Source organism: Myodes glareolus, chromosome 15, assembly GCF_982192425.1.
Source record: "Myodes glareolus chromosome 15, mMyoGla1.1, whole genome shotgun sequence".
Lineage (NCBI taxonomy): Eukaryota > Metazoa > Chordata > Mammalia > Rodentia > Cricetidae > Myodes > Myodes glareolus.
The window spans coordinates 38,796,449-38,822,411 of record NC_142040.1 but is presented as its reverse complement, the minus strand read 5'-3'; positions in this window follow the sequence as shown (position 1 = coordinate 38,822,411).

The window sequence follows — 25,963 nt, the reverse complement described above, 5'->3', positions numbered from 1 at the left end:
GCTGCATGGGATGCTAAAAATGTTGTAGAAGAGAGCATCTGCCCATGCCAGATTGTCCGGTGGGCAACGTGTAGTGCATTTTGTTGATTGATGATTGATGTGGAAGGGCCCAGCTCACGATGGGCAGTGCTGAGCAAGCCATGGGGAGCAAGGGACTAAGCAGCACTCCTCCATGGCCCCTGCATCAGTTCTGGCCTCCAGGATCCTGACTTACTTGAGTTCCTGCCCTGACTCCCCTCAGTGATGGACATGGAAGTATAAAATGAAATAAGCCCTCTCCTCTTCTAGTTGCCTTTGATGATAGCTTTTTACCACTGCAATAATAGCCCTAAGATAAACAGGTTCCTTACTTTACTTAATCGTCTCAAGAACCCTGTGAGATGGGTTACATTACCTCCATTTTCACTGAATCTCGAAAAGATAAAAGGATGGGCTGAAACTCACATGGTGGAAAGACTTACATTCCACCTATGAAATGCCTCTCTCTTTTAGTAATGTGAGCCCACCCACGTCTTTGAGAATGTGGTCTTTTTTATGTATTTATTTATATGTTTTATATATATGGGTGTTTTGCATGCAGGTATGGTGTGTACCGCATGTACTTCTGATACCTGCAGATGCCAGAAAAGGATGTTAGATCCTTGGGGATTAGAGTTAGAGTCACCATGTGGATGCTGGGAATTGAACCTGGGTCCTCTGGAAGAGTAACCAATACTCTTAACCACTGAGCCATCTTTCCAATCCCATAAGATAAGATCTCTCTCTCTCTCTCTCTCTCTCTCTCTCTCTCTCACACACACACACACACACACACACACACACACACACACACTTTGGTTTTTGAGACAGGGTTTCTCTGTGTAACAGCCCTGGATGTCCTGGAACTCGCTCTGTAGACCAGGCTGGCCTTGAACGCACAGAGATCAACCTGCCTCTGCCTCTCGGGTACTGGGACTAAAGGTATGTGCCACCATGACCAGCAAGGATATGGTTTTAGATAGACTCATACAGTCAGTATACACACTCAGCACAAACACACTGCCACCATGTGCTGCCATGAGCTCAGGGTAGAAATCTGCATACCTGACCATGTCACACAAGTCACACTTAAGTTCTTCACAGTATGGCATCTTCCTGCTGGAACTAAATAGAGAAAACTCCCTTTTCCAGGCCATCTGGTGAAAGGAGACTGGACAGCCTGACCTTTGAAGCTCCTAGTATATGTGGCTTCAGCCTCTTGGAATATCATGGTTTAAGAACATAAGCCCATCACAGAGAAACAACCAGAAAAAGATAAGTAGAGCCATGACATCAAAGAACATGGTGCCACTCGATGGAGGGCTGGGAAATGTCTAACAGCCAAGAAGAGTTCTAACATGGCTGTTGGGTGATCATTTATTTATGTAAGAAATAATTGAATCAGCACAGGCTGGAACTTGCTGGAACCTCACTCAGTTTTCAGCAACGCAACTGACCTCTTTGCTAAATCAAGAGTCTTGAGAACAAAATTAACACTCTCTCAGTTTTTGCATGCTATTCAACTGTAGACATACAAATTAAAGCAGTAGAAGATAGAGACACAGAATAATGTGTTTTTATTATGCTATCGTCACACAAGCATGTAATACATCTTGATCATGTTCCAGGTCCCCCCATTTCCCCACTTGCTTCACCACCATCCTCTTTCTGATGGCATCCTCTTCTCTAAAAGTTTTCTTTCATTAGACTTTTTTAAAAAAAAATGCTTTTAGATGAGAGTTTGCAATGCAGCCCTGGCTGGTCTAGAATTTGCAATCCTCCTGCTTCAGCATCCCAAGCGCTAATGTGCTTGAGAAACCATGCTCAGCTGTAGGCAGAAAGTTTTAATTGGCAATTCCCCACACCTTCTTCATCATTTTCCTAAATTTAGACTTACAGACAATCCATAAATAGGTCTAGTAAATAGGTCAAGCCCTGCTTTGCAGCATTTATCGATTTCAAAAGTGGGAATGCCTCCACCATGGCCAACATCAAACTTCCATCGTGACAGCAATGTCCTTACAGAGAAATAGCAATGCTGCACCATTCCACAGTGCTTGCCACACCACGGAGTGTAGATACAAGTAATCCAAAATGAAGAGAATGGCAAAAGACAGTAATAAATCATGAGGAATTGGTGAAGTTTCGGGATGTATTGACTTTGGGCCTAAAATAATTTTTGTCCATTTTTAAAAAGTTTTAATAAATGGCATTATTTAACAACTGTGTTGAAACTCCCACCTCTGAAAGCCAATCTCCTAACCTACTTCGCTTTATTTAAATACAAAGCAAAAACTGCCCCTCCCACCTTGTAAAAAGAAAGTGCTTAGCTGTGGAAAACCCAGCAACACTATGCAATGGTCCCTTTAAAAGCCTTCCCTTGAAGACTGTTTAATCAGCAGAGCAGAAGTTCCTTCAGGCCTGCAGGAGCTGGGAGGATGTTAGCAGCTCACAGCCACCGGCTCCCAGGAGCCTGCATCATTTTGTGAAACCGCACAGGGTGGAGCCCGGCCTTTTTCCCAGGAGAGGAAGTGGCCGCAGGAATACCACGTGTGGCATTCCCACAGCAGCTGAAGGAAGGTTGTGACTCCCAGAGCAAGGGGCAGTACAGGAGACCGCGCCCCGGAAACCTGTAGTTTCCACAGGCAGGGAGGACCTGCAGTTTGTTCTATGGGGCTTGAAGCGCCAGGAATGGTCATCAGAACAGTATTCAGGGCTGGTTCTCTCACTCAAGTCTTTGTTTCTGGTGTTTGGAAAACCTGCTTAAAGGGTTATTCCAAGTGTTTTTGTCAAGCCTCTAATCTGTCTTCAAAAATATTCCGGAAGAGGAAATAGTCTACTTGCCTCAGAGACCAGGATGGAAATGGCCAGGGAAGGTCTCGCGAGAGCGCCTAGCTGAAACCCATAGGTGAGAATAGAGAGGACCGGACAGAAGCCAGACAGGGCTGCGAGTCTACAGCTTTCTGCTTGTCCTGTAGTTTCAAGACGTGGGGAGGGGTGGACGGCAGCTGAAATCCACAGCTGTGTGACAGCAGCGGGGAGGGAAGAAGAGGAAAAGGGGGGAGTGAGGTGGTGCTATGAATGGTGAGGAAGGGCCTGTAGGACTGAAATTAGGGAGCAGCGAGGAAATCTGTTCTGTAATTCATAGCAAATCCTGTTCAGTGTGCATCCTCTCCGGGAGGTTGAGCTGGACCCTTCAACCATACAGTCAAAGTTGATTAAAACCCTGACATTTCTCATAATTGGACCTCATTAATAAATTCCTTAGGGTTCCAGGAAGCTGTAAAGAGGTAAAACAAGGGGTTAGAGAGATGAGGGCAACAGAAGATTGTAAGACCCCCAGATGGGGGAGTTAATCCCACTCAATCATACTGGATGGAAACTTTACCGGTCACAACAACCTGCTCCCAGCCCTCTCTGCTCCCCAGCAGGGCAGGCTTTTCCTTAACATTTAAACCCCACACCCACCGTGCTGACAAGTTCGGAACTGACACTTCTCTTCAGGACACTCTCGTTGTTTCGAAGCTTGACCTGAACTGTATGTGTCAACTTGACTGGGTTAAGGAATGCCCAGAGAGTTGGTTAAAGGTTATTTCTTACTATGTCTAGAAAAGGTAGTGTTTGATTGTGGGTAGAGAAGATACTCTCACCTCCACAGGCTAACATTATTGTATATGCATTGTTGCTATCTACGGTCCTTCCTGCCTAGTTAGATCAAAAGGGAGAGAATTCACATTCCCTGTTTGAGCTGTCCTACCTCCTGTCTTCTGTCCCCAGATATACCGGCTCCTTCCTTCCTCAGGCTTGGACTGACACTACGCCACCAGCTATCCTGTTTCTCCTCATATGTATAGTAGACCAAGGAACTTGGTGGTTTCCATAATTGCTGGAGCCAAATTACATAATAAATCAATTTCGATAGGTCTCTACATATCCCATTGTTTCCTCTGAAGATATTAGATAATACCATCCCAAACCTTGGCTGGAAATACTTATTTTAACTTGCTCTTGTTCCAAATCATTCACAATTAGCAAATGAAAGACTTCTTTAGTAGCAGCTTGCTCAGTTTGTATTGCACCATTTCTTTTTCCTGCAACAGAAGTGAGTCTGAGCTGTGAAATACCCGAGGCTCATATCTTTAGGAATTATAGGAAGCAAATCACCTGAGTGACACCCAGAAAGAAGTGCTAAAGTCTAAACAAGAAAAGACCAAACTCAAATGCAAGATTTTCAAAGACAACAAATGGTTTGTTCTCATAGCATCTGTATCACTAATACGTGAAGCCTTTTCTAGGCATTTCAATGGGAATGATCATCTAGCAAAACTGTGTGGTAAGAGAGAGGCATTGTCACTCGACCTCCTTTTCCAAGAATCATCAGCCTCTATCTGCAGGGATCCTAAGGTCACTAGTTCTCAGCATGACTCGAGATCCAAGGAAGAGCATCTTCTATCAGATGTGACTTGTCTTGGTCTGCATTAGCACTAAACTGTAAAGAAAAGTAGAGATGGAGGGAGAAGGGATGGAGGGCTCACTTATCAGAGATGGTGGATACCATGTAGCTGGCCATCCTAGACTTGGAGTTTTCCCCTCACTAAATCTACTTGCCCACGCCTACCTTCACACCCAGACACAATACTGCTACGGAGAGTAATAGGCTACTGTTTACTCTTGGTGAGAGTCTTGGTAGGTACAGCTTGTACACATATGTTTGGCAGTGTCTAGAAAGGCTAGAAAAGTCCATACGTTTGATTCAGAAATTCCACTGCTACAAATATTCACATACATATAAAAGTACACAAAGATACATACATGTAGACATGGAGAGCTGGCCATGACAACTTTTGCATTTAAAATTAAAAGGGGTTTAGACATGTGGGAATGCAGGCAAAGGCAAGGAAGAAAGGCCAGAAAACTTTGGGCAGAGGATAGACCTATTTTAGCCTCAGAAGTGACCTATCTCAAGCCTCAAAAGTGGGTTCAGGCCAAGGTTAACTAATTCAAGGAAGTGGGAAGGCCTGAGTACACATCTGATTTGCATACACATACATATACACACACATACATACATACATACAACATATGTACAAACATGGTGTGGGACAATTGTCTGCAGGACAAAAATCCTGACAACACAAACATACATACTATTACACTTACTTTTAAAGCTTGGGGGAGTATTAAAGGAACTGTTAAAGATATGGCTAAGGTCTGGGGAGGGGTACTTTTTAATATAAAATAGTTTGCTTATCTTGTTTTTTAACATGTGTATTTTTAAGACACTCATTTTAAAATCAATAAAGCAACAAACTCTTGCCTAATATGCTGGGGCTTCCTCCTTTATTGTGCCCAAGAAAATAGTCTTTCTACCATGATAAATATATTCATCTAAGCTGTGTTGGCAAAGCAGTCTTTCAAGTCAAGAGAAACTTTCAATGAACAGAAAGGTGTATATCAGAATGATTGATGAGAAAAATTTCATCTACAGAAAACTCTTTCTGGGTGGTGCTATTAGAAGCTGTCAGAAAGAGAAGCATTGCAGGACAATAAATTGAGGAGTTTGGGTAAGTACTCACTGACCGTAATGAGTCTTTTCTGTCCCACCTTCCAAATAGGCACATGGAGACTTTCTAATTATGAAAGCTTGACCTCAGCTTAGACTTGTTTTTAACTAGCTCCTATAATTTAAATGAACCCATTTCTATTCATCTACATTCTATTACATACCACCCATCCTGATTCCTCCATGTCTCTTCCTCCATCTGCCTCACACACCTAGATTCCTCCTCCTCCTTTCTCTCTCTGCCCAGAAGTTCCAACTATATCTTCCACCTAGTTATTGGCTGTAGATGGAAGTTTCTGTCCCACATGGTCCTGCAACTGTCCAGTCCCAAAGAAACACACAGAGGCTTATACAATTACAAACTATTCGATCTATTAGCTCAGGCTTAGTAATAACTAGCTCTTACAACTTAAACTAACCCATAATTCTTATTTATGCTTAGCCACATGACTTACCTTACTCAGTGAGGCATTCTCATCTTGCCTCTTCTGTGTTTGGCTGGTGACTGACTTTCTTTCCTTTTCCCAGAATTCTAGTCTGATCATCCCACCTACACTTCCTGCCTGGCTACTGAACAATCAGCATTTTATTAAAACCAATACAAGTGACAAATCTTTACAGTGTACAAGAGCATTATCCCACAGCAATTGATCATTCATCTTTTTATTAAACCAATCACAGCAATATATCTTAACACAGTGTACAAATATTCCATGATGACTGGCTACACTCTACTTCCAAGTAAAGGGCATGGCCAAGGTGGGGACCAGCAGGGAAGAAGCACCTGCTGCTTTGACATGAACTGGTCCAGCTCACTCTATTATACCATACTGGGAAAGAGTAAAAGACACCCCAAAACTCCCATTCCCCTGTGTGTGGTGGCAAAGGCAGATATCTGTGAGTTCAAGGCCAATATGTCTTCTACATAGTGAGTTTCAGGACAGATAAAACCACATAGATAGATATTGTATCAGAAACAAAACCAACTGTGAGTATGAAGTCAGCCTGGTCTTCATAGTGAGTTTCAGGACCAATGCTACACAAAGACATCCTATTTCGAAAAACCAAAACCAACCAACCAACCAAACAAACTAACCCCCAAAACCTATCCCAAAATATAGTTTTAGTCATCTGACATTTTGAAAGTTGATAAAACACTACGTAAGGATGAATGATGTGTTGTCTCCCAAAACAACACTGTGTGGCATCGTATGTTGAATTCATATCATTTGTTCAAATTCATAAAACTCAACCACAACTTTGACCCTTAATGTGATCCATAGTGTATGGGTGTTAGTAATGTATCAGTGTAAGACCACCAGATATAGCACTCACTCTGATGGGAGGAGGACAATACTGATGATGGGGAATGCCCTGCATGTGTGGGAGTGGAAAGCATATGGAAACACTCTTAATCTTCATCTAAAAAATGTTTTATGTGCTAACATATCCAGCCTGATGAACTTGTATGCTAAGTTAGAAAGATCTAGATCTAGGTAACAACTTGGCATCCTGAGGAGGGAGGACAGTGCTGTCCTGCAGGTCTTGCCTATATGTGCCCATATTTCTATATGTGCCCATATTTCTATATGGTATGGCAGCCTGGCTTTAGAGTCCAAGGCCCCACCTGAGGTGGTCACGCAGCCCTGCAGACAGGCTGCCACTGCCCTAACAAAAGGTCAGGATGTTGTTGCTCCTTTCTTTGTAATTTGGAGGATGCCTGATAGAAATGCTAATTCAGCCTAAGTGGCAGGTAGCAGACTAAGCACACAGGTAGTTGTGGACATTACAAAAAGCCATTCACCTGGTTACCTAGGAGACAGAATACTAATGTATTTCCCCTAAATTAAGTTTTGGTATAAAGACTGGGGAATAAATGAGAGGAATTCTTCAGGATGTGAACTCAGAACTTCATGAGGAACCACTGAGAATCTCCCTTCTGATAAAACCATGTGAGTTGTGTCTTTATTTCCATGCCTCCTGCCAGTCCAGAGAGATAGTTTATGTTGGGATCAGGTCGAGAGAAATAACTTAGGGTCCGGGCTAGCATTGGCTCCCAAAGCTTTTCATCCTGAACTGACTTCTTTAGGGCTTAGCCACCTTCCACTTGAAATTTAACTCTTCAGCCTTTGACAATCAAGGCCCCTGAATCCAACTAAAAAATCAGATGTGTGTTTAGGCCTTCCTATTTCCTTGAATTGATTAACTGTGGCCTGAATCCTACTTCTGAAGCTCGAAACAGGTTCATCACCTGCCCAAGGTTTTATAGTTTTTGTTCCTTATCTTCTGCGTTCCACTGTTAGATCACAATATGTCTCTGTGCCGCTGCTTCACCGTCTCTCCCAGAAGTTCAGGCTCATGCAACATTTAGTGTAGCTCAGCAAAACTCTGGAGTCTTGAAAAGACATAACAGGACTCCCCTCACAACTGATCCCCATCGTTTTCTGCCCATGTTTCCCCTCTGCCTGCCTCCATCAGTTCCCCCACAAATGCTGATGATTCCACTTGCTCTGTCTTCTTTCAAAGCAACAGAAACTAACTCTAACTTACTTTACATCGAAGGGGAAATGTCAGACAGCTGACAAAGAGAACTAGCGAGCCCCGGGCAAGGCACACTTTCCACCTCTCCTCTCTACCTATCCATTTGCTACATCCTCTGTCTCTGTGGTTCTTCCCACAGCTCCTTCACCTACACAGTGGGACTCGATGAGCCAAAACACCCAAATGTCCATCTACTCAAAAAGAAAAACCACTGGGGGCAGAAGCACCAAACAAAACACCAACCTCAAATTCTAGGAAAGATTTGCCATGGCCTGACGGTTTTGGGAAGGAGGACTTGAAGCAGTGGACCACCTGAAAAGAAGGTGCATGGCTTGACGTGCCTCAGTGTGTTAGGGACAGCGCATAAGCAATCGTCAATTGCTCTAAAGATTCAATTCTGTATATTTTCAAAAGCTGTATCTGGATTTGTTTTCATTGCGCTGAAACAAACCCACACCCTGGAATCAGATTCAATAGGCTTTTAGTATTACTCCATTGCTAAATAACTAGACAAGGCTGAAAAAGTCTTCACCTCTGGTCTTCTTTGCCCATTTATATGATAGAGGCAATCACCCATCCAATGGGCGGCAGGCAGTGTGATATGCTGCCATTCATATGAAGTTCCAGGGCACAGTGGGTTATCAGGAAATGCTACCTCTCTCCTTCCCGTAAGTGGGCCGTTCAGGTAAGGAGAGTGGTTGTTCCACACCACTCTCTAGTCATGTTACTCCCTTGCTTAACATCCTTCTATAGCTCTCCACGGCTCCCAGAATATATATGGTCCTATCTCAAGATATATAAAAAAAAAAAAAATCTCTGGTCTCTTCTCACTGGTTCCCCCTCACACCGGTACTACACTACAGAAAATTTCTTCCAGCTGTCAGCACCGGCCATGGTCTCTCCTTCCCTGCATGTTTTATCCCTACCCACTACCCCAAACTCGTCCTGTCCCTCCCAGTTCCTAGGCTTTCAATGAGTGATTGAAGTTACACAGCCAGGGCAAAGCCCAGAAAATGTTTCCCGCTTTCTGATCTCCTATGCAGTCAGTGCAGCTCAGCAATCAACTCGTCCACAAGCCTTTGAAATTTCGGCCTTAGAATCATCATAATAAATGTGACCAACGATTACTGAAGACCTGTTCCAGCTCTGGACCTTGCCTAATGTCTGCTCTCTCTTGGAGATATTGACCTCGGGAAGCTCTTCTTGCTGTGACCATCATTCCCACCCACGTGGCTGCACACCAAGTCCCTTCCTGTGCCCTGTGCTCCTGGGCAAGACCCTTCTTCAACATTCCTGAAAAACCAGTTTTAGAAACTCTGAGCAGCAGCCCATCCCACTACTCATTTCTAGAAGGTTCTGCCACCACATCCCCCCAACCTGTAAGAGGGATGAAAATTCCTATTCACATCTTCCACTTAATAGTCTAAGATATTTTCTTACAACAACCCCCAAATGGCTGCAAGTTTGAATCAGTTGCTCTCTTCCCAAACACTGTAAATCCATCTCTCCATCCCCCCAAAGTTTTCCCACCCTATAACATCCTCTAGTTTGTCACTATTTCCAAAGCCTAGCATCTGCCTTTTCTTATGGACCCTAAAGACCTATGCATCCTTAATCTGAGTGGCTTTTTCATTTATTTCATTCATTTTATATTTCATTAGGTGAGTCACCTGTCTAGGTCCTGGAACCTCTGGCCAGCCATGTGCCCTTCAATCTCTTATCTGATGACCTCTGTCATGCCAAGTCCACTGTCTCCCCTTTTCCAGACATACACAGGTGACTGAGGTTACATGACAAGCCAAAGACAGATGCTCAAGATTTGTCATCTCTTGTCTAGTGTGGCTCGGCAGATTTTCTGTCCTCAGTCCTTTGAAGCAATGGGACTTACTTGTGTCAATTATAACAATACATGTGACTAATGCTTCCCGGAGTCTACAATGTGGGGGCTAAAGAGTATACAAGAAGTTTCTTATTAGCCGTCTCAAGTCCCTGGAGACTTTATGGATGAGAAAACTGGAGCTTAGAAAGATTAAGACAGGCAATTTACTGGCTCAGTTTAATGGAGGGTTAAGTTATACCTCAAAGCAATGAGATCTCAGCGTATCAAGTGTGACAGTTGTGGCTTCTCATGCCTCTGTCCTAAAATTAGGAATCTTTCCAGTGACCAAACCTGTCTTTGTTTAAATAGGAAAAGAGGACTCATATCAACTAGTTGACATCCAAGGAACAGAAAGATACACCATCCTCAGCGAATCATCTCAAGGACAAGTCCCTTCTTTCAAGATACCAGAAGTCGCAGTGCTGTGGCCTCTGCCCTCCCTCTGTCTTTGGCCCTGAATAGGGTATCAGGACAGTTTGAAGTTTTGAGAAGCTTCTGTAGACATTTGCTGTCTCTCTTCCATTTGGACTTTATCTCTGATTGATTTGATTGACAGTCAATCTGATATTACTGGTTGGTTTACTTACTTCACACAATTCCATGAACTTCTCATAATAAACTAAAAAAAAAAAGTAAATAAATTACTTTATTGTTGAACTCTGAACCAAGAAATGGCCTTGGCTGGACTGGTTTCCATGTCAAGAGACTCGTGAGCACAGTGTGCTTCTGATAACACTCACATGCTTGGGACTAGCAAATGAAGACCTATCCAGTCATATCACTGCCCTTGCAGCACTTAAGTAATAGACAGATTGTCCATGGAATCTGTTGCCCACCTAGGGAGCTCAGGAGAACTGGAGGCTGCAGGGGCTCAGGAGGACTGGAGGCTGCGGGATGGCGGAGGGGACTCGGGAGTTCCGGAGGTTTCTGGAACTTCAGAGGCATGGAGGCTGCCAGCCAACAGTCTTGACAAACTCTCTCCGTGGAGAATTCTCCTGATTGAACTCAGATCATGCCCTGCTTGTTCTGAAGCAGGATCAGAGGTCTGCCTACTGAGTGTTTGGCTTCCCAGAAGATTTGGAAATATGTTTGATGTGGCTATGGGTTGAGGACAGGGCAATTCTTGAGGTCTGGTGGGCAGAGAAAGGCTCTAAGCACAATGTTAGGATTTGGCAAAACTCAAAAACATCATGCCAAGACATTTTGCCTTCACTTTTAAACCCATGTGCTTACTCAAAAAAACAGTTACTGAGAATCTATCCCTTCTCTACTCGGTGCTTGATATAATAGGCAAGATGGTGAACAAGACTGACTAGGCCTTAACACTAACCCCACGGCAGAGAACTCCTCCTCCACTGTTGCAACAGGGAATTTTAACTTACACCGTTGTCTGGGTAATAACACTGAAAAGCCAATAACACAAAAAGAACAATATTAATACATTCCCCGTGAAGACATGCCACACGAAGAGGACATGACTCCATGACTCAGGACCTCATTCAGGGTTGGGTGAACACTGGTTTCTTGTGTGAGTTAAAAGGGTTGATAGGATAGCAACATGGTGGGTCTGCTAGTTGATTCACATGTGACAGAAGAGCTTCTTCCAAGAACTCTCTAGTCTCGGGGAAGACAGTTTCTCCCTAAAAAGCAAACATTATAAGACAGTAAAATAACTGAAAATGTAGAAATAATAATTACAGCTAGGTTTAGTAGTGTGTGTCTGTGACCCCAGCACTGGGGAAGCTGAGGCAATAGGCTCTATCATGAGATTAAAGACTACCTGGGTTATATAAGGAGACCCTACGTCAGAATAAATGAGTAAATGTAGTCACTGAAGTTTGGTGTATGCAACACAACCTATTCTGGGCATCAAATCAAAGGGGATTTAGTATAGGGGTGGAATGTTTACAAAACCACCGAAGGGCCAAAGAAAAAGCCAGAAATAAAGACACTGCTGGTGTTGATGCCCTCACTGGGCCGGGGACTCACGTGGGATGCAGTCTCTCCCCAGTGGCTGACTCTAGCGCCTGTGCAGCCTTGTTTACCAACAAAAGGACTTTATGAGTTATTGTCTGAGTGTTAGAAAGGAAGAAAGGAGGGGTCCCATGTAGGACCACAGCCTCCTGTGCTCTAGAGGGCATGGTACACTGGTACACATGGTACTCATCCACAGGGCTGAACCTTTTCACCTGAGAAACCTCTATTCATCCTTGAAGACACAGTCAAGGATCCTGTGGCCTTTCTTCCAGCTACTGACTAGTCCCTCCTTCCATGGGCACTCCAATGGGAGAAGGGGTAGTTCTCATTGCGGGGCCTGCTGTACCTTCCCAAGACTTTATGGGAAGCTACAGATGACCATTTCATGCCGTGCCGTCAGCATGTAATAAGTAACTACTAGATGGATGAGTGAGGCTGGGGCTCCAACCACAGACCCTGGAAAACAGAGAGGGGGGCCTAGTAGAGCCTGTCTAGCCAGAGACACACCAGACAGATGCATCTTCTTTCCATCAAGTCTGAGATTTTTGAATGACGTTAGTGCATCTTCTCTCTGGTACTTCAAATTACTGAATAAGGGTAGCCTTAGTGGGAAGTTGGAAGCTGGAAAAAATGTATTTCTGCTGTCACTCGGATATACAAGTTTCAGGTGTAGTCGACGCAAATCCGGTTTCAGCTGCGTGTGGTGGTGCAGGCTTGTAATCTCAGAAATCACATGAGGCTAAGTTGGGAAGGTCAGGCTGAGTTTGGGGTCAGCCTGGGCTCCATAACAAGTTCAAAGCCCAACTGAGCTGCGTAGATGGCCGTATCTCAAAAATAATTTGGGTGGGAGGGGGAGGGGGAGAAGGGAGACGGAACAGAAGGGAATAAGAGAAAGTGGGGGCAAACTCCACTCAAATGACATAACAGAATAAGAAGGAATATACTGACCAATGTAGCACAAGGACCAGAGCCCCAGCTTCAGGCATCCTGTCTCCACCCTGAGTTATCAGAGAGCTGCCGCTTTGCCTCAGTTTTCCTCTGTGGATGTCTTAGTTAGGGTTTCTATTGCCATGGTAAAAACACTGTGACCAAAAGCAACTTGGGGAGGAAAGGCTTTGTTTCATCTTATACTTCCAGGAAATAGTCCATCACCGCGGGAAGTCAGGGCAGGAGCTGATGCAGAGACCATGGAGGGGTGCTGCTTACTGACTTGCTCTTCATGGCTTGCTCAACCTGCTTTCTTAGAGCACCGAGGACCAGCAACCCAGGAACGGCACCGCCCATAGAGAACTGGGCTCTTCCACATCAATAACTAGCTAAGAAAATCCACCACAGCCTTGCCCACAGGCCTATCTGGTAGGGACATTTTCTCAATGGATGCTCCCTCTTCTAAGACAAGAAGGGAAGTTGCCAAGTTGTCGCAAAACTAGCCAGCTTTCTTCTCACAATAACCTTTCTCCAGTGGCAGCAGAGATGATTACCACGGCTCCCCAGTTAGATCGTACCATTTTGGCAGCCTAGAAAACATAGTCTCTTTCTCAGTACTTCCAGCACAATCTTTCCAGGTTTCAGTGACGCAGCCCAGTGTAGTCCCAACTATCCGCTATGCAAACCCAAAAGAAGAGATTGTCACCTGCTCACAGAAGTGTTGTCTTCTCCTAAACCCAGGGCAAGGTCCAAGCCACCGAAGTCCATTGGCTGGATTGGTTAGGATGAATGAAGACCAAGGTAATGCCACCAGAAAGAGAGAAAGAGGTGGCGGGCAGTAAGAACGGCAGGTGTTCCAACAACAGGTTCTGGCACTAGGTGTCTAAAACAGCTAACCCTACAGCCAGTCCTGTTCTACTTCTTAAGCCAGCTGCCTGAGGGGATTGCTACAAAAGAGGAAAAACGAAAAAATGGCGCTGTTTCCGACCTGATGCAAGACGGGAGAGGGAAAGGAAAAGCCCATGACTCTGATGTCTTGAGTGGCGAGAGAAGAAAGAGAAGGAACAGGAAAGATGCCTGGGATGTGAAGGCAATGAACAACAGACATAATTAAGGAGGAAGCACTTCCCCTCATTTGTCAGCGGGGCCTGTGAGGAACAAGAGCAGCCCCTTCCCTGGAGCGTCAGCTGCTCGCTGCCTTTGCAGCCACCTCCTGGGGAAGAATGAAGCCTTAACAACCAGCATGGGGTCAGGGCTGGCCTCCACCCAAGCCTGAACAGTACCCCCATTGAGGGACCTCAGGGGCAATCCTGGATGCCTCTCCCTTCTCCCACTCCCCTCAATGGGCCATTTGTGGGATTAACAAGGACTGGGAGACACGCTGCCCGTCTCCTCCAAGGCCCCAACAGCTGCAGGATTCCTCAGGAACTCCTCAGGGCCCTGCACATCCTTGCAAAGAGACTAACGAGCGGGGTGCCGGATTCTGAACCGAGTCTCCAGGGGCCTGCTAGATGAGGGGGGCAGGGGAAACATTCCCCAGTTTGCCTCTTTCTTCCAGGCCTTTCTTTCATCTCCTGAAGAAGCAGCTCTTCTGTTGGTTTCCTGTCTTCTATCAGCTCGGACACCCTGCCTGCCCCACCCTCCTTGTTAGCGGAGACAAAAGAAGGGAACACTAGTCTTTCTCCAAGCCTGAGAATACAGCGATGCCACTATAGCCAACATATTGTCTTCGTTGTCTACTTCCTCTGCTGAAGTAAAATGAACCCAGAAAGGGCCCAAGTCCCCTCTTCCACAGAAGCGGTCAGGGCCGTACGTTTCTCCTGTGCCCTCTGGAGATGATCCCATCACTCACGGGAAACCGACCAGCACAGTGTCCAGAGCAGACAGAGAGTACAAACCACCCCTGATTTCCTGCTCCCACGGGATACAGAGATTCCTCTGTGCTTTCCTTCAAAAGATGCAAGTCAATCCCCTGCCTCAGTCTCTCTTTAAGATCTTGTTACAGATGGAATCTATGAGAGATGGCAAATCTACAGGAATAGAAGTATGGCTCTTCGTGGAGCTGGGGAGATGGAAGGTGCTTGTCATGGAAACATGTGGACCTGTGTTCCATCTGCAGTACCTACATACAGTCTACCTGTAGGAGCACGTGCCTCCAACTTCAGCCCCGGGGAGGTGTCGATGAGATCCCAGCAGCTCCCTGGGCAGCCAGCCTAGTTATATTGGTGAGCTCAGGTTCAGAGAGAGATCTTGTCTCAAGAAGGAGAAGGGGTAGAAAGAGATTGAGAAGAACTCCAGACATCAACTTCCAGCCACATGCACAATACACAAACCTGTACGAATACATACAAACACACACACACACACACACACACACGCACGCACGCACGCACGCACACGCACACATGCATGCGCATGCACAAGAACGCAGGCATTCACGCATACGTGCACGCAGGCAGATATGCACACTTACTTAGTAAAAATTTACCAGAGTATGACAGCCCTGGACTCCAGATGTAAATACTTATAAGTCATTAAGATTCACGTGTCTGTTTTTGTTAATATAATGAAGGAAAGGGGTTTTGCAGTGAATCAAACCTGAATTGAGGAACTGAAGCAGCTCTCACTGCCTCTGTTAGTTAGGTGTGTGTGTGTGTGTGTGTGTGTGTGTGATTGTTACAAATCAGAAGCTACATCTACAAAGTGTCACTAATATGACCATAAGTGCCCAAATGATAGCCGGACAATGATGACACTGAAGAACATGCCAAGCTGGATGGAGAAAACCCAGAGGCTTCAACTCTACTCAGAGAGCTACTGGCAACTGAGGAAAGCTGGGGACAGGAGAGGTGGCCTTCCCCAGGGAAGAGCACACCAATTGGTTGTCCAGGGTCAAATGTTCAGCTCTGAAAACACACATGCAGGTAGCATTATATAGACTGAGCAGGTTGTATGAAGGAGCACATATACACATACACACACACACATATATACATAGAGGCATACAATAACAATTAGTGGAAAAAGAGGCCACGAGTTTAAAGGAGATCAGGGAGGAGCATTGTGGGAAGGTTTGGGAGGAGGGGGAGAGGAAGGGAGAAATGGTATAAATAAATTATAATCTCAAAAAAAAATTTAAAAACTACTTGGCAGACAGAAACTAGTTATGCTATGGAAGGAAATCTTTATTTTAGCTTGCGGTTTCAGAGTCCCGGTCCATCACGGCAGGTGTGGTGGCTCATTTTGGCTGGCAACCCGACAACATCTGGATAAAAACCTAAGCAGCTGAGCATCCTGTGAGGAATTTTCCCCCCAGATCGGATTGTTGAGGTGGGAAGATCCACCCTTCGTCTCTGGAACATCTTCGATTGACAGCCCTCATACAAGGACACGGAAGAAGGAAACCTTTGCTTTTTGCCTGCTTGCCCTCATACTTGCTGGCAAGTTCATCCATCCTGATGCTGAGTCATTAGTTCACTGATATTATAATCTGTTTCTTCTGGGCTCCATTATAGACTGTCTGGCACCAGACTGGGACTGAATAACTACCAGATTCTTCGCCCTTCTTTCTAGAGACAGCCATTATTTGACTACATGGACCTCAGCCTGCAAGCCACGCTAATGCACCCCCCTTGAATATGCACATGCATGCTATCAGACCTTTAGACATTCTCAGTAGAGAAGGGATTCTACAGGACTGGCTCAGTCTGTCCCCTGGTAACAAGCAGGAAGGAGGGAGCTAGATCGGAACCAGGGATGGATATCACCCTAAAAGGCCTGCCCCTTGAGACCCACTACCGCCAGGTGGGCTCCACTTCCTAAAGGCTCTAAGCATTCAAAATAGCACCGCAAGCTGGGAACCCAGTCCTCAAAGCAAAAGCCTGTGGAAACATTCCAAATTCAGACCATATTAGCCTTCCTGATAGCAAGCTTGAGTCTGACTTTATTCTTCAAGATCCAAGGGGCTCTCTTCTGCTAGCCCAGCCATTTTGTTTGTGGTTTGTTTGTTGACAAGGTGTTGCTATGTAGCCCAGGTTGGGCTTGAATTCATGATCCTCTTCCTTTGGCTGCCTGATTTCCGGGGTTCTAGGCATGAGCAGTCATGCTTAGATTCTACTCCGCTTTTGGACAAACCTTACTCATTAGAGAATTCACTCCTTCAGTGAGATCACACACGGACCTTGACCTTGCCCAAACACAAGACACATTTCATTTAGTTCCATTAAACATTCAACTGTTCTGATAAAAATTTCCACCTCCCCCGAACACTTCTATTGAGTGCCAAGTTATGACTCCTTCCGTGTATTGCCCCACAGTTTCATAGATGATATAGTTACATGCCTGGTGTCACCTGGCTGTCTCCAAACTGACTTGTTTATCTTGAACCCTCTAAGACTTAAGGAATTCAGCCAAGACAAGCAAGATCAGGTTAGACTCCCTCAAGCCGTCCCTGATGGAGGGTTCTCCTTGCTCCAGTGTACCCTAAGACTTCACTTCCATCGTATGATACTGAACACCCCTAGTGATAAAACTCATGAGGCTTTTCACATGAACTTCTGTTAAGCCAGTCAGCTGAGAGTCTTAAAATCCAAAGCCTAATATTCATGTCTCTTTTAACTCTAGTCTCTTGCCAGCCTGTTCATCTAATCTGTGGGGCTCTTTTAGGTACATTGATAGAACTCATGGACTCTCCCAAATGCATGCCGCCTACAGATACTTGGCCATGCCTTCCGGATTTCATTCAAATTGTTCACAAGAGAGGAGGTAAAACTGAGAAAGAAAACCATGTTCAAACCTCTGACCAAGTAATGTAAAGTAATGCCCAATGCTGGAGAGTTCTATCCTACTTCACAGTCCCAGAATGAAGTACACAGAAAACACCTTATGGTTGGCTGTAGAGTGTTGCTTGACATTTTGCAATTGACTTTGGGTAGGAGGATGATTCAGTGCGGTTTCCTGGGCAGGGAACACAGACCCTGTGGGCACAGAGGCCACTGCTTCTTAACTTCTCTAATGCATTAGACGATCATCTTCAGACTTTTAGAAAAGTTTAGTATTATTATTACTATCATTATTACCTTTTTACCAAATTCTATTTGCTCTTTTCTATGACCGATTCTAAACCAACGCCTTTCTAAACCCTCAAATCCACACCAAAACTTGAATGCTGTATTTCCCCAGAATTCTCTACAGAGGTAACTTTCTTCTTGCAGGGAAAAGAAAGCCATGCTCCAAGTTATGTGCAGAAGTTAGCAGGAAGCCCATGCCTGCTTTCCGGCTCCTGTGTGCTCACCATACGACACTGGGGTCCGTTGGCCATACAACTTGTAAGCAGGAAGTCAAGGCAGCTCTCAGGTGGGAAGTGTCCAGCTGAAGTCCAGAAGGCCCATTTGTCAAGGCCATGTGAAAACGCCAACACATCTCCATCAGACGCTTAGCCTCAGCCATTCCCTGGCTTCCTGACGAACAGAGACTGAGTGTGAGCTGAAAAATGAGTTGAACGATAACATGAGAATAAATAAGTTGCTTATTTAGGGCTTGATGGAGGAGGGAAATGTCACTTGATGTCATGTTCACACGCCTGAGTACTCAGACGCCCACACAATCTCTCTCTCTCTTTTCCTCTGTCTCACACACACGGAGGCTATGCACGCTAAGTTTAGATTTTAAAGTATTATAATTATGGGATAAATGATGCAAGCGGAAACCCAAAGAATTGCATTACTCTTGGAGTTCAAACCCAGCACAATGTTAATTCATTTCCTATAAGATCTTATTACAAACAATGCACTGGATTAGCACACCCTGATACATTTCAGCCCTATAAAATAGTGCTTTCTAAGCTGGGCGGGTGACACAAACCTGTTGTCCCAGCAACCAGCGGCTGAAGTCGGAGGATTGCTCCATCCCAGGAAATGAGTCCCTGACTTAAAAAGCAAACAGACAAAAAACTAAAACATCACCAGTGGAAACCTAGAAGGCTTCCAGAAAGAGTTACCATGTCTCCTTCTTTCCAAACCGCTGCCCTAATTCTAACACAGTCTTATCACTCACTTCAGGAGCTGGTCTGGTAAGATATCACCTGCCTAATTCACTTCTAACATCCATCACTTCCCGACACAGTATTACTGAATCCTTCCCATAGTGTAGCTGTCCATTCATCTCTTCCTTTGCTTCTTCTGATAAGATCCTGAATTGTCCAGGCTTTGGGGTCACCTTTTCTGTGGCTTTGTCAGTATCATTACTTGAGCTGTAGGAAGTCTGGTGAGTGTGTTAATAGTTCAGAGGCTCAGCCACAGGACGTTCTTGCTGTGAGGTTGCCAGTGACTCCATTCCTGGCTCCAAGCCCCTTCTGATGTTTAGTACCAGTTCTGTTGCTCTTGGCCATGCTCTGAGCCCGACCTCCTTCATAAGTACTCTGTCCTTGCCCTTGCAATCTATAGGGCATCCCCGGAGTAAGGCCGTGCTCCGTGCGGCATTCCCACTGAGGAATTGTGATGGAACATAAAACCTCAGCATCGCTGTTGTGAATGTCTGTACATAAGGACTCTTCCTGCCCAAGGTAGTGGGCCTGAGGTCCAGACAGACTTCCTCATACTCCTCCGCTCCTTCACTCACCAAGGGAAAGCTCAATCTTTAAGAAGAGGAGGGAGAATGGGGAAGGGGAAGGAAAAAAAAGAGAAATGATAACAGATCATATTTTTTTAAAAAAAAAAAACTAACAAAAACTCAACAATCCTGAAACACTGTTATGCCTATAGTCAGGTCTTTTAAAATTGGGGGTAAGCAAAAACATATTAATGGCATAAATGTATAAAACTACTAGAATATTTTTTAAAGTCTCAGTTTATAATGTGGTGGCCTTCAGTTCTTTGTTCTGTTTATATGTTTGAAGTAGAGTTTTATGTAGCCCAGGCTGGCCTTGAACTTGCTTTGTAGCTGACGATGACTTGGACTGTCTGATTATCCTGCCTCTTCCTTCCAAGTCCTGGGATTACAGTTGTGGGTCACCCTGCCTGATTTACACAGTCCGTGCTAGGGATGGAGCCTGTGGCTCTATGCATGTTAGGCAAGCGTCCTAGTTAGGGTTTCTATTGCTGTGAAGAAACACCATGACTAAAAGCAACTTGGGGAGGGAAGAGTTTATTTGGCTTACACTTCCATATTACTGTTCATCATTGAAGGAAGTCAGGACAGGAACTCAAGCAGGGCAGAATCCTGGAGGCAGGAGCTGATGCAGAGGCCATGGAGATTACTGCTTACTGGCTTGTTTCACATGACTTGCTTAGTCTGCTTTTTTATAGAACCCAGGACCACCAGCCCAGAGATGGCACTACCCACAAAAGGCTGGGCCCTTGCCCGTCAATCATTAATTAAGAAAATGTTCTATAGGCTTACTTACAACATCATTTTATGGAGCCAATTTTTTTTTTTTAGTCGAGGTTCCCTCCTCTCATAAAGCTAGTCAACACAGCAAGCGCACCGCCAGTTAAGTCACATACCCAGGCTGCATTCAGTTTTTCAGGCTATTCTGCCTTTTCTGAAGGATGAAGGATGGAACCTCCAAATAGATATTTGCAGGTTCTTTCAGTGAGGGGGGAATTAGATATATAATATTAAAGAAAATCATAACCCAAGACTTCCATTTCTGCAAGGATTCCAGGAAAATGATCCAGATTCGCAACAGAGATTATGAAAGCATGGTGCCATTTGTCTGTGCCTTCCTATGCCTCTTAGGGCCACTAGGCAATCACCATGGCTTGTGACCAGGAGACCACTGAGAATTATTGAGGTGGAAACTAACCTGAAAGATGAAAGATGGTCTTCAGAGTGGGGCTTACCTGCATCCCAGGGAAAGGTCTCATCCCGTAATCTCAGATCAAGCATCACCCACCACCCGAGATGGAGTCCTGTGTGACCACCTCTACTCCTTTCCCAATTGCTTCCTCCACCTCCACCTTCCAACATTCTACACAAGCCTGCTTCAGTCCTCACATCTATATAAATCAGGGGTTCTGTGAGGGATAGATAGCATCCTCATTTGAAGAGAGTTTAACACAGAAACCATAAAAGATGATCATGCCCCACAGCAATGAAGAGCAACCTCTTACTACTAGACTGGAAATGTGAAAAGGAGCGATGCGGTAGGACAATCTTTTTGTACACTGTAAATATGTATTCCTCTCATTGGTTAAGAACGAGCTGACTGGCCTATAGCAGGACAGGAAGGGATTGGGTGGGGAGAACCAGACTAAGAGGATGCTGGGAAGAAGGAGGGCGGAACCAGAGGAGTTCTCAGGATGCTGAGGAGTCTAGAACCAGATGCAGAGAAAGCAGAACCTGTAGAAAATGAGGTGGCAAGCCATGAACCACGTGGTAGAACTTAGATAAGAAATATGGGTTAAATTAAGTTATAAGAGCTAACTAAAGACAAGCCTGGGCTATTGGCCAAGCATTTATAATTAATATTAAGTCTCTGGGGGGTTATTTGGGAGCTGCTGATAGGACAGAGCTAATTGGCAGTCTAGGCAGAGAGTGACTCCCATGGGTCCCTGGGAATGGAGAGGAAACTAGGAGCTCTTTGATGTCCACTCAGGTCTACTTTCGCAGCAAGAAAGAAGGAGAAAGGTAGTAAGTGGCCCTGAAGGGTAAACCCAAAGCACAGCATCCCTTGACCAGCAACCACTGCACAGTATCTGTTACCCAAGGGCCTCGCTTTTCCTTTAACACTGCAAACACACTGCATGCAGAAAGTCACTCCTGTCCACCTCCATCCTTCCTCCAAAATGTATAGCAATGTGGCTTCTTCTGGGCCTCTCCCCTCTGCTTCCCTCCTGCATTTTCCTTCTCTCTCGCCAGTCTACTTCCTTCCGTTCTCCTTCATCCTCACCTGCTCCCTTCCTCTCCCTCTGGTCAGCATGAATCGAGGGGATACGCGATGAAGTAGACCCACGAATAAAGGATAGCAGGGGACTGGAGGAGAGCCGCAGTGTGGAATAATGAACCGCTTCGAAAACAGTTCTACAAGTGTCTTCTTCTCCACCATGAAGAAGGAAGGTCTGCATTACAGTCACCTCATCTTCTCGAAACCCCTTCCCTCCCCTCCCCACCCCGTATTCTCTTGACAATTTCCTTTGGTGCCAATCCCTCCAAAACCAAAATTCTGTGATGCCTTTCATTGTTTTAAAGAAAGAAAACCAACTATCTTTTTTCATTATACATACCAATCCAAGTTCCCACTCTCTTCCCTCCTGCCCTTCCCTCCACACACCCTCCCACCCCACCCCTATCCACTCCTCAAAGAGGATAAGGCACATTGCTTTGGAGAAGATCCAAAGCCCTTCCCTACTATATCCAGGCAGAGCAAGGTATTCATCCAAAGAGAATAGGTTCCCAAAAAGCCAGTACATGCAGTAGGGATAAATCCTGGTGCCACTGCCAGTGGCCTCTCAGTCTGCCCCCATGCAATTGTCAACCACATTCAGAGGGACTAGTTTGGTCCTATGCTTGTTCCTTCCCAGTGTGGTTGGAGTTGGTGAGCTCCCATTAGCTCAGGCAAATTGTTTCAGTGAGTGAACCCATCATGGTCTTGACCTCTTTGTCCATATTCTCACTCCTTCCACTCTTCAACTGAACTTTGGGAGCTCAGTCCAGTGCTCCAATGCAGGTCTCTGCCTCTGTTTCCATCAGTTGCTGGATGAAGATTCTATGGTGATATTTAAGATATTCATCAGTTTGACTACAGGGCAAGGCAATTTTGACAAATTTTATAAATAAAGTTTTATTGGAATCAGGGTGGGGAAATGAGGCAAGGACACATACACGTGGGGTCTAATGTTCTCCTTATTTAAAATTTTCATACTTTGTTCATCATGGATTTTTTTCTTATTCAGTTTTTTATAGATATTTTTTATCACGATACTATTTATTTTGACAACTGAGTTTGGTTGCTTTTTTTTTTTTGCATTCCTCTTTTAAAGTTATATCCAAAAGAATTATGCTTCATTTAAATCCCCTTAGTACTGGCCCTCCTAATTGAGGAAGGTTAGAAGAAAGTACTCATATTTCTATGTTAGATATGCTCATTAAAGTGCTCTTCCAGCCCAGACAATAAATTATTTTCTCAAGTTGTTACAGAACTGTCCTCTGACCCAATCTGTCATCATCTTCATGAGTACAACTGTGCCATTGCAAAAGACGGCCACAGCTTGGCTTGTTGACTACTGACATTCTCGCATAGCAGGAGGGTCATGGGACCCTCGGGAGTGTCTTCTACTCCTCCCAACCAGTTGTATGTGTCCTCATTGTGCAGGCCTCCTGAAAGGTTAGATTACATAGGTTGGGAAAGACTAGGGAGGGGGCCCATTTTTGCAACCATAGGGAAGCCATCATCCGTTCTGGATGCAAACCTTTAAGTGTGCCTGCTTTAGTGGCACAGACGCCCCTTCTTTCTAACCCCCCATCCATCCTCTGTAAATGACTTGCTCGACCACCCAAAGAAAATTCCCATGGTCAGTGAAACTTTGCCTTCACGTTCCCGACAGTTCTGAGAACCTTCTCGTGTAATCTCTCCTGCATCCGCGTAGAAAATGATGCCTCATGCATCTCTGTATCCCCAGTGTCTCAGTTTACCACACAAATTCTATTTACTGAGCACTAGGACCGAGTATAAAAGTTTGCAAGCTGAGCGGGCTGACCAACCCTGCAGCTACCCAGACCCAGAACCAGGGTTATGAGTTGGCCGACCCCAACATCCACCCCATCTTGGATCTGCTGGAGCATGTGAAGGGACCAGTTCTGCAGATCCAAAACTGCAGGATCTCCACAACACTGGCAACAGCAAGATAACAAAGAGGAGCCCAGTGAGGGCCCGGGATCGATAGTGTAGCAGAAACCAGAGGCCTCGAACCAGACCAACAACATTGCAATGAACACTTGAAATAAAGATATACGGATAGAAGGATGAATGCATGACTTACTTGACACACTCCAACTTCCAGAACGAGAATGATTTTCCTCTCTCTCTCTCTCTCTCTCTCTCTCTCTCTTAAATTATTTTTTTATTTTCTGGGAGGAGAGGCTGCAAGGGCAGAGGGTGGATACAAAGGATCGGGGAAGTGAATGGGATGGAGATGCATGATGCGAAAGACACGAAGAATAATTTTTAAAAAAGGAGCTTGCAAGTTTAGTCTGTCGATTGCTAAACATAATGAAAGCTTTTCTTTTTATGTGCATAAAAATCCTGTCCCCAGAGCCAGCTGGCAGAGGGCACCGAGATGATCTACTCAAATCTTTTCACTTGGTCGATGTCTGTGTTTGTGGCCACACTTGCAGGCAACGTGTTGAGGGCTGACCCAGAAGATTACTATTTCCCATTCTTAGGTACCTACCAGCCCATCCAGGCGCTTTTGTTAAGACAACAGTGGGCAAAACAGAACACAATCGCCCCAGGAATCCAGAAGTTCCGATACTAACACAATGCTAAGGCTTCTCCCAGCAGGCACCTCTCGGCCTGAACCGGATGACCATTATACCAACACGCACAGGAGAGCAAGAGGCTGAACGGGAAAATGGCTGACACCCAACCCGGTGACCTGGGTGAGAAGAGCTTCCATCAGAAGTGAGATTCAGAAATAGGAAGCTGGAGAAGCTGGAGTTTCCCATCAAAGCCAGGAAACCTGTCCAAGGTAAAGGCAGGGGTGGAACATTTACAGGGCAGGCAGCAGTGGCAAGAAAGTGTGGGCCTTTATAATGAGTTCCCTGTGGAAAGCTTGCCAGCACCGGCAAGTGGACAAGGGTCCCTTCACCTCTGTGCCCAGGACAGTTTGGCCAAAGGACATCTAGGGTGACTAATCTCCATATCCCGGAATAGCCCAGAGAACTCGTCCAACCTGCCTGTCTGCCTTTAAAAAAAAGAAAGAAAGAAAAAGAAAGCCTTTGGAATTCTTTGTCCTGCTGTGGTTGGTAGACACCGGAATGATTCTTTAGGGACTTCACTGGTGTGGTGACCTGGTCGTCACTACAATGTCACGACATCCCCCAACAGATCCACCAGCCCTCAGATTCTCCCAGACACTAATAATAGATCCAGTTAGAAGCAATGATTCAAAACAGATGAGGTATACATTGATATACATGGCCTGGCTGCTGTGGATCTGTTTCTTCCCCTGGCAAGGAAGAGACCAAACTAACCTTGGGGGAGGAAACCTCTTTCTGAACAGTTACCATGACAACAGGAACTCCCTCCCCCCTCCTTCCCAGGGCACCTGCCCACAGGCTCCCACCTGCCAGCTGGTAGGGAGAGTGGATCGGCCACCTCTGTCCCAAGTCACAGTGCTCATCTCACCCACAAAGGTGCCAACAGTGCCAGTTGGCCTCATGATATGGATACCTGCCCACAAGGCATTGGCTCAAAGATTGGGGACTTTCACAAAGGCCAGCCAACAGCTGGCAGGCAGGAACTACCAGGTCATTGTCATCTGGGGCTGAATTGGAACATGCCTACAAGACACAAAGGCTGTGTCTGTAACCACAGCATCGCTCCCTCCCAAGGGTTTTGTTTTCAGCTCCAGGGCCTCTGCTCTGGGAGGGGCAGGCGGCTGAAGGTGCCTTTTATAGTCCCCCCCCCCACACCCTTTTTTTAGCAGTGCCCTGCCTTCTAGAAAAGTGTAGTGTAGAAAAGGTTTCCCTGCCCCGCGTCTCGTTATTGCAAATGAGAAGGTTCACCATAAGTCACCCCAGGCCAGTGGGTTCAGAGGTGGAGTTGTAACCAAAAGCCCTGTCAGACTTCGCCTCCTGGCCCCACACCAAGGCCTCCAAGGATTTCTTGTCACATGAGGCTAGTGTAGTTTCACATCCTCTCAGGCAAAGTTCTGTCGAAACTCTCTAGTCTCACGTGGCATCGGCTCAAAACAACTACGGCTCTCAGCTGCCTGGCTCGCAGTTTCAAGAGAGGGTCAGGAGATCTGGGTTCCGGTTTCAGTTCAACCTGCACGACCTTGACGAGGACTGGCCCTCAGTTTTCTTCACCAGAAAATGAAGAGACCAGAGTAGCTGTC